This window comes from Diachasma alloeum, unplaced genomic scaffold (genome assembly GCF_001412515.2).
Source record: "Diachasma alloeum isolate Michigan unplaced genomic scaffold, Dall2.0 Dall_scaffold_00299, whole genome shotgun sequence".
Taxonomy (NCBI): Eukaryota; Metazoa; Arthropoda; class Insecta; order Hymenoptera; family Braconidae; genus Diachasma; species Diachasma alloeum.
In genome coordinates this window covers 1,352,041-1,362,362 of record NW_021680438.1, presented here as the reverse complement: position 1 = coordinate 1,362,362, position 10,322 = coordinate 1,352,041, and positions in this window count along the sequence as shown.

Sequence of the window (10,322 nt, the reverse complement as noted above, 5' to 3'; positions counted from 1 at the left end):
AAAAGATTGGCACTGATGATAATTTTCATAATTTGCATAGAATTCTTATTTTTTCCAGATTTTTCAAGAATTTTTCTAGATTTTAATTTTTACTCTAATTTTCTTATAAGACTATGTTGTTTTGAGTGGTGTTTTCAGAGTGTTTCTATTTATATTAACTTCCGTTTAGAATCTATTTCAGATTTTAATCTTCAAAATTTGAGTTCTATTTTACTTTTAAACGTTCGGGCAAGTTAGATAATTCTTGGGAATGTTTGTGGCAAGAGCTATTTTTACTCCTAAACAATGTTTTTCTCTTTCAGCCAAATTCTTTTCAATATTTTAGGACCTTAATCTATTCGAATGGACGATGGAGATAGTCCGCGAGTGAAAATGTATTTTAGGAATTTTTACCTGAAATTGAGGAAAACAGTCGAGGCGAAAGATAGAAGATAAAGCAGAGGGTGCGGCAAAATGCACAAACTTCACTTTTCGAAACTTTTGGCTGAAATTTCCGACATACTTCTCAGAAATTTTCATTAGGTTATAATTCGACTGATATATCAAGGAGTTTTGTCATTGGAATTTTACGAAAAGTGGGAACCCAGAATTCAGAAGTCATTGGAAATTCAGAAAAATGTAGGGAAATATATTCTTGAATTTTCAATTATTTCAATTATCATTAATTTCACAACAAATGTTCCAGTTTTCCAACTTAAAACGACAGTCAGATCCTTCCGAATGTTTTAGGGCCTAACACTATTTATCTGTTAATGGCAGTAATCGGAGGATGTTAATGTATTTAAACAATTTTTATCTGAAATTGAGGAGAAAATTCAAGACGAAGGATAATGGAGATTGAGGACGGTGGGGCGAAATGAACACTCTTCACTGTTAAAAACTTTTGGCTGAAATTTCCAATACACTTCTTGAAATTCGTCATTGGAAATTTGTCAATTAGTCTCAGTCTAGACTCACCACAGAGGGGTAGAATTGTACTTTCTACGGAAAAAATTATTCTATTTTATCAGAAATTCAACGAGTAATTCTAACGCATTTTCAATTATTTTTATGGCACATTTAGTAACTTTTATTTCATTTTGCTCATAGTTTCTCGTTTATTTTTTTCTCCGTTTAACATTAGCAACTAACGCAATAGATAAAAGGAATAGCAGTTTTCTCAGAAGCCGCCGAGCATGCACTGTGATGTCATACCAATCTTGGATTGTCGATGTCGATGACTCGAGGATTGTGACGGAAGGGGTGATATGCGTCCTGACAGTCTTCAGATTCCTGGAACATTCATGATCTCATTTTAGCACTAGATATCTGTCCATAGTTATGAATTGTCGAGTGTGGAAAAATTATTTTCAGGTGGAATAGTGATGGATCGACGAGAGCAGTTGTTATGCAGAATCCATTGATGAGTTGGGCGAAAATATAGCATCTAATTATTTGTCTTAACACTTCGTCGGTCGCGCTATGCGCGCCACGCCGCACTTTTTCCGTTTTTTTAAATCAGACTGCAATAAAGCCTCGGAAAAATTTGAAAAAATTTTACATCCAGCCCTATCATAAGTAGTTAGATTTTCAAATTTTTATTCCGAAGCTCTGGGCCGTGTGCCGTGCATAAGGCGAATTCTTAGAAAAACATGGAAACTTTGAGCTTGAATATATAATGAAGGCTAACACTGAATATATAAAATCAAGCGGGACTTCTTCAAGTATACGATCTAATCACTCTTGATTTCTTTCAGATTTTTCCTAGATATTTCAAATTCTTAGGGAAGTGGTAAACTAGGATAAGTGCAAAAATGGATCCTTTTCAGGAGAGTTAAAAAATTTGACCACGTTTGAGAGAATTTTCGATTCAAGCAATAGAAAAATTTTCAAAAAAAATGCATATATCCTAGTTTACCACTTCGCTACAGAATTTATCATTAGGTCCATTTAGGCTGATGCGGCGCGGCGCTTACGGCGCGACCAACGGTATTCGTAACTTTTGCACGAGGGGCTACTCACTCCCGAAATCACGGCGCCACTCTGGCATGAAATCATTCCAAAAGCACTCCGAAGTCACGTGAAATCCCCGAAATCACTGAAATCAAGTGATTTCAGCTCTCCGAAATCATTTTCGAAATCATGTCCGAAATCACGTGAAATGGTCTGAAATCAATGAAATCACCGAAATCAGTGGCGCACTGGCGTATTACGAACCGTGCACGTAATTCGTGATTTTGAAACTGACACGCGTGCCAACGATGATAATAAGATGTACTCACTGCCATAGTAATGTGGTAAAATGGGCCGCTTTTCATCGTTATTAGCTCAACATTGACGGAGTGGAATCAAACGAATTCTTTATTATTTGCCAGTTATTGCCAGTTTTGTTTTTCATCATTTGACACAACCCGTTTTGCCCCACCTCGATTATTCGTTAACTTTATTTTTCTGAAATCATTGATTTCGAATTAATGAAATCATCCGAAATCATGAAATTACCTCCCGTCACGCTCGAAGTCCCCGAAAGTATTTTTCCCGAAATAACTGAAATCACCCGAACTCGACTTCATTTCAGTAGCGAAGCGGTAAACCGGGTTAAGGATGTTCTACACCCTTTCTGCCAAAATTCACGTTTTTTTAATTTTTCTGGCAAACTTATGATGGAATTGACGTGAAAAAATATAACGTTTTTGCGTTTTGTCATTATTTAATGACTGACGAAATTTTAAGGTGGTGCGAACATTTTCCTGCGTTTTCTCTAAACTTTTAAAAAGAATCACAAAGCTGTAGAAAAAACGCATGAAAATTATCGCACCACTACGCAAGTTCGTGAGCCGTTAAAGAATGACAAACCACAAAATCGTTATATTTTTTCACGTCACTCCCATCGATAATTTGCCAGAAAAATGAAAACAACGTCAATTTTTGCTAAAAGGGTGTCGAACATCCTTAAGTCGATTTTAACTATTGGTCAGTTTTTGACGAATATCTCGGAATCTAAAAGGATACAAAAATTTTTGTCATGACCTTTTTTGCAGAGCCAACTGAGGGTTATAAAAAAGGTCCTGAGCAAAATTTTGCTGTTCTTCTTAGATTCCGAGATATTCATTAAAAAATGGCCAAAAGTCAAAATTGACTTAACCCGGTTTACACCGCTTCGCTACTGATTTCGAAATCATGGTGTCACTCACTTATGGACTGTAGCCCCTCCCTTTTGAGCGACCAACGGAGTGTTAAATTCAATAGACAATCGAGACCAACATCACTTCCTCTCCTCAACTCCTCATATCTCACCCGTTGCTCTTGAAAAGTGCCAAATCCCAGAAAGAATAAACCTGAAAATCCTCCTAAATACCCCCCGGAAATGTCCAACAATTTCGACTGCATTCCCAAGATTTCTCTCAATTCCCCACTGCTTCGCTGAGTCTCGCGAAGAATTCACGACTGCTCACAACCGTCGATCCTCCAAGAATGAGAACCAATGAGAGCAATGTTCCAAAAAAAAACCATAAAAATCCCCAAGTAGGAAGAAGAATGTCGAGATATGCAGGATTGAGTCTGAATGGAGTAACGAGATATCTCCCAGAGAAAGAAGCCTCAAATACAGCGCAATGAAGGGAGAGAGAAACTTTCTCCAACTGTATTACCATATCATCTGCGAAGTAATACCCGAATAATAATATCTTCTCCTTTTCCCCGAGTTACCGAGGGGGTGGAATTCCACTGGGGCAAAGAATTCGATGGGAATGCGTCCCCCGCGATCCTGACGGTATATTCCAGGTGAAGTCCTCCCACAATTCCACCCAGTCTTCCTGCGCCAAACCCCCGCCCTCTCTTCAATTCACTCCACTTCCACCTCTTCCTCATCCCCCAACCCCCACTCACCCCATACCTCTTTCCAGCATTCACGTTCTTGTTTATCTCCTATGAGGTACAACGAGGAATTTTCGAATGCACTCTCCCGTGAGAAGAGGCGACAACCCGATATTTTAATACCTGAGCACGCGAGGTTAAATCTCAGCTGTGAAATACGCCCGGAATTTTTACTTCCTTCATTCTTTTCTCTCAATTCGCTCCGAATTCATTCTCCCATAATATTCAAATTAAAATTATTCTATTTCCGGTGACTATTCTGTGAAGTTGTCTATTCTATCGATCGCGATAATCCGTGAAAATATATGTACCCGCAGACGATTATGTTTTATTTACCGACTGCGGTACACAGCTGTGGTTTTACTCTATTAAAAACCAGCGCGAACTATTCGAAAATTCATTGACTTTGTGATTTAATCAGAGTCCGACCATTCCAGAGAGGCCTTTGCGTGTCCTGACCGAGCGATGCAATAATCGAATGCAATGGGGGTGGATCTGGGGGGCTCGAGTTGGCATGGCTCATTGTTGTGGCATCACGAATTTAAACGGAGAATGAGGACCTGTCCCCCGCAATATCCTGTACGGGCACCGCAGCTGGACAATGAACGTGCCTCACTGCACCACGTCGGTATTATCGGCCAGGGCTCTCATTGTTTGGACGAGGGAAAGGGCGTTTTTAGAAATACACTCAATGATTGAGGGATTTATTGGGTTTTTTTTTCAGGGACGATGGATAGCAATCTGCGGATTTAATCGAACAGATCGGTGAGTGAAAGACGTGGGGGAGGTTTTTATTTCTATTTTTAATTTGAATGAGTTGATTTTCAGAGAGGGAATTGAGTGGAATTCCAGGAAACTCTCGCAATATCAACGAATCAATGGGCCGTCTGGCTGCGCTTGATCAGTCCAATTAAAAGGCACCACATATTTAGAACCGATATCCCCTCTCCCTCTCTCGCATCACATTTCCGGGAAAATAATTGAGCAGTTTAGCTGAATGTTTGTTCCGAAAATTTGTGATGACAACAATATGAGAATTCGTTGTTTTTTTTCTTCAGCAAAACTGAAGTTTCTCGTTATTTCTTAATGCTCGAGTTGAATTCATCCTGCAGCGTCAGGTGAGAGTGCACGGGCTACAATTGAGCAGCGAGAAGGCGGCGGTGGGGGTGGGGTTGATGGGGGAGCTGAGAGTTTTATCGCGACTCGGCGAATTTCTTGCAGGAGTCAGGCGGAGTCAGGTGCACCACGGCCTCGTGTCGATGAACTTGCACACTGGCGATTCTCGCTTGGAGGTATCACGCTATACAACGGCGGGATATATAATTCAGCTTGGTGCCATTCAATGCTAAAACGATCATTGCATAATGAGGAAAAAATGACGGTGAGGAAGAAAAATTGGGCATTTATTCCGAGTTTCTTGAAATTCGATTGAAGAAAGTTCTGGTAGGTTTTCAGTGTGGTCGGACAATTTATTCTGGGAGCGGGAAACTCTGGGTTTATTTTTTGAAAATGTAATTGAAATTTATGAGCTCAATGAGACGGTTTTCATTGACAGGGCTTTGGAAAATTATTCATGGTTTGGAGTTGGAGATTTTAAGGTATATCCCTGAAAAACATGTTTTTTTAAAAGATTGTCCCGTATTTTTCATAGATCATATTTATAATAGTCCTTAAATACACTGTTAGAAAATTCCTTTTGAAATTTCAAGTGAAAAAGCTTGAAATTTTAACAATGATAAAGTTACATGAAATTTCTGTCTATTTCTTCATTGACGAATCAGATAATTTCTTGAATACTCAAGTAATTCTCGATTTTCAGGTCCATACGGCACTGGAAAAACTTGAAAATGTTGAAAATTCAGGCGAGAATTTTTTTTGAATTCTGAATCTATTGAAGATTTAAGCTTTCATTGAAAAATCAATTATTATTTAACTTTGAAAACCAAATTTTCTTGAATTTTCCAGATGGATGAGAAATTTAGTGAATAGTTTCAGTTGAAATAAAATTCTACCTCACAACATCGAAAATTCAGATGACGGTGTGACTGAAATTTCAACGCATTTCTAATAGTATATTGAAAAAAATGCTAATTAGCTGTACTATACAGTTTAAGAGATAATAAATAATGAAATGGGGCCTCTGACGCACGAGACATAGGCCATGCGGGGGCTATGAGTCCCTCCGAACTCGATTTTTCCATCTCATGAGAAAACAGTTCTTACAATGTTCTTAAAAAACTACACAGAGAAAATTATTTGGTGAATTTCACCCACTAGTTGGTGGAATTTAACAACTACACTGTTAGAAAAAAAATAAAATTTCATGGACAGTTGACTCTAGTTTTCAGGACAGTGACTGAATGCGATTTAGGAGAAAAAAACATGAAATTTCAGGTTTCACTAAAAATTCAGTAAAACTGCAGAATTTCAAGCAGCATAAAGACAAGAATTCCTTAATTTATGTGAACTTACAATCTAATATGAATATTCAGCGCCAAATTACATTGAATTTTCAGTGAAATCGGAAATTCCATTATTTTTTTGAACCCCCTAAATCGCATTCAGTGTCACTGTCCTGAAAATGCAAGAATATATTTACCAGAATTTTCTGAGTTTCTATTCATTTTCAGAGAAAAATGGAACCAAAATTTACAGTTCCCTTTGATTTTTCCACGAAATTCTGAATTTTTAATGACGCAATTCCTTGAAACTTCAGTGGTAATTAAATTCGATAAAAAATCCCAAAAAGTCTATCGGAAATTTCAAACAAAATTTTTTAACAGCGTAGTTGTTGAAGCTTACAAACTAGTTGTTGAAATTCTCCAAATAACATTCCCCGTGTAATCCATGTTGAATTGATAAATTCCGAATACCGGACATTCAACTCTAAAAAATGGAAATTTCGTGAAAGCATTCTCTATTTAATAAAAAAATTAATTAACAAATAATTTCTTATTTAATTCAAACAGTTATTATTGCCTGCATGAGCACATGAAAATAGAAAAACTCAGTAACATGAGAACGAATTGAATTCGGTAGCGAAGTGGTAAACCGGTATAAGTCGATTTTGACTATTGGGCAGTTTTCAATAAATATCTCGGAATCTAAGGGAAATAACGAAATCGTTGTAATTTCCTTTTTTGTAGCTCTTAATTTGCTCTACAAGAAAGGTTATGAGAAAAATTTTGCTATTTCCCTTAGATTTTGAGATATTCATTGAAAACTGGGTAATAGTCAAAATCGACTTATACCGGTTTACCACTTCACTACTGAATTCAGTTATTTGGATTTTTTCTAGAAATCCATAGGGACTAACTTTTGGGTCCACTTGCCTTGGGATAAACCTTAAATTGTTTTACCGCTTTGCTACTGAATTTTCCTCGAACATGAAAAACTTCAACTGTTGAATGGATTCACATCCTTGAGAGTGCACGAATGAATGAATTTATGACTCAACTGAACTCCTGGTTATTACCGAACTTCCAAAAGAATGAGAAACCGTAAAAATCAATTGAACGGACGAGACCCTGAGAGCCCCCAATAAAATCCCCAAAAATTACTTCTCCCAAAACCATCGAAATCACAATTAAACTAACGACTGGGGCTCCTCGCACGTTTCTCCATGAAACCCGAGCCAGCAAAGGGCAAACCGATCGTGGTAGTTGGGTAGAGAGTACAGCGTTAACTTTAATTAAGTAATATCATGCTAGGAAATCTCAACGAGCTATTGCCGAGGCATCGAACTGGCGCCCCGACAAAGTGCACGTAACGGCCAGTCACGTTCAAGACGCTGCAATTCACCCACCCTAAAAATGCATCTCCCACCGGAAATACCCCCGAAACTTCCTACCAAATTCACCCCACCGGAGATTAAGTGGGAACGGTATCTCTTCCATGTGACCCTCCAAATTTTGGAAATCAAAAACTTCAATCACTGCATTACTATATTATGCAATACCTGAAGTTTTCTGCTTTCCAAAAAGTAATAACTATGAAGAATTTTAAAAAATTGAAAATGTATATTATCAAGTCATTCAAACAGAATAGATAATCTAATAAATTTTGGGGGGGGGGGATTATTATAAAAATTATCTATGGAAAACATGGGGATAATCTTGAAAAAAATGTTTATTCTAGGTGTATACCTCAAATGAATCCAATAGTAATTTAAAATATTCTTCCCTATATCATCTAGACCCAGTTCGATTAGAAGATTGATTGTATCATCTGTTGGCGAAAAAATTCATTTTGAAACCAATATTCATAAAAAATTCAAAAAATTGAACGTTGAAGCAATGTTGAATTCAATGAATCATAAATGAAATACACTGTCCTAGAAATTCCATTCGGAAGCAAATTTCTAATTTATTAGCACAAATATACTGAATATGTTGCGACGAAAGCACTTTCCCGCTTGTTCATCTTAGATAATAACTAACTGTATGCAGTACAGCTAGTTAGATTTTTTTTCAATAGCTCGGGACTATTATAAAAATTATATTACTATGGAAAACATGGGGACAATCTTGAAAAAAATGTGTATTCTAGGTGCATACCTTAACTGAATCCAATTGCAATTTAAAATATTCTTCCTTATGTCATCTAGGCCGAGTTCGATCATGAGATTGATTGCATCATCTGTTGTCGAAAAAATTTATTTTGAAACCAATATTCATCAAAAAGTCAAAAATTTGAACATTTGGGCACTGTTGAATTCAATGAATCATAGATAAAATACACCACCATAGAAATTCCATTCGGAAGCAAATGGAACTATGTTGTGACGAAAGCACTTTCCCACTTGTTTATCTAACACCCTTGGAAGACGTTTAAAAATTCATCGAAAAAATACAAAAAAAAATCTGTAGCAAAACGTCATTAGATTACATGTGAATTTTCCTCCCACAATTTAATCGGAAGCTATGAAGATTGAAACATAACAACGTCCCTTGCATTACCTCAAGTGAGTCCCAAAAATGGCACCTGCTGCGTAGCAATTACTATCACAACGGTATCCCACTGTTTCATTATTTAATGAAGAATAAAATGAAAATACCCGTGAGAAAAAGTGTAGGTTTATTCCCGCAATAAAACATAATACGTCACGCAACCAAGGTCGACGGACCGACGCAGTCGTGAAAATAAAGATGGAGAGAAATAATACATAACAGTCCTCTCAGGTAGTAACAAGAGTAGGCGTGAGCCCATCCCCATGAATTTTCCCCCGAATCGTTGAGGATTTTGTTTTGAGGGCGGAGGTGGTTGTTGTATTTTTCAATGAGGATTGCACCCAAAAAACGGACGCCCTCGTCAAAGGTCGTGAATTTTCCCCATCTCCCTTCGTCTCCCCACAGAAACGAGATAAAAGATGAAATAAACCCTCAGTGGGTCAGTTATCCTGCGCTGCACCGACTCATCCTTCGAATCCGTTGAGTACACAAGTGTCTGAGCCCCCGAATACGTCACCTCCCTCCGACAATTAGGAAGCCCTGTAAATCAAATTGCGAAAGGTGCAGAGGATTTACTGTTTATTCAACAACCATTGTAGAAAGGAAATCCCCAAGGGTTAAGAGTAATCCCCATGAAGAATGAAAACAATAACAGCAATTCATTACCAACTTATTAACGTTTATCTCATAATTGTGAACTCAAACAACGAATTATCGGTGAATTAATCATTCCGGAAAATAAAAAAAATCCGAGTTATCTGAAAGAGTCGACTTCAATGAAATAATTATAATGCCGGGGGCACTAAATTGAATTACAATCAAGTCAATAACATCTTGAAGATTTTCCGAATGAAAATCAACAAGTAACATTAATTCATTGCAAACATATTAACATTCATCTCTAAATAGCAAACTCAAATAACAAATTATCTGTGAATTAATCATTCCGAAAAAGCGAGGGTCATTAAATTGAATTAAAATCGAGTGAAGAAGATCTTGAAGATGTTCCGAATGAAAATCAACAAATGGAGTCACATTAATGCATTACCAACATATCAACATTCACCTCTTGATTCTGTGGTGAATTGCTAATCTAGGATAAGTAAATTTTTTTCAAAAATGCGTTTTCTAGTTGAATCACTTCCTATCAATTTATAAAAGCAATTTAATCAAAACAAATTTTCGAAAAAAATGCACCTATTCTAGTTTACCAATTCACACCAGAATTGTAAACCCAATCACCGAATAACCGATGATGTAATAAAAATCCGAGTAATCATAAAGCGCCGACTTGAATGAAATAACGACAATACAATGCCGTGGGCCATTAGATTGCCAAAAAATCAAGTGAATAAAATCTCAAAGATTTTCCGAATGAAAATCAACAAGTGCAATAATCTTAATTCACTACTAACATATTCAGTTTCACCTCTTAATTCTGTGGTCAATTGGAAAACTAGGATGAGAACGATTTTTTAGAAAATGCCATTTTCTTGTTAAATCATTTCCTGTCAATCT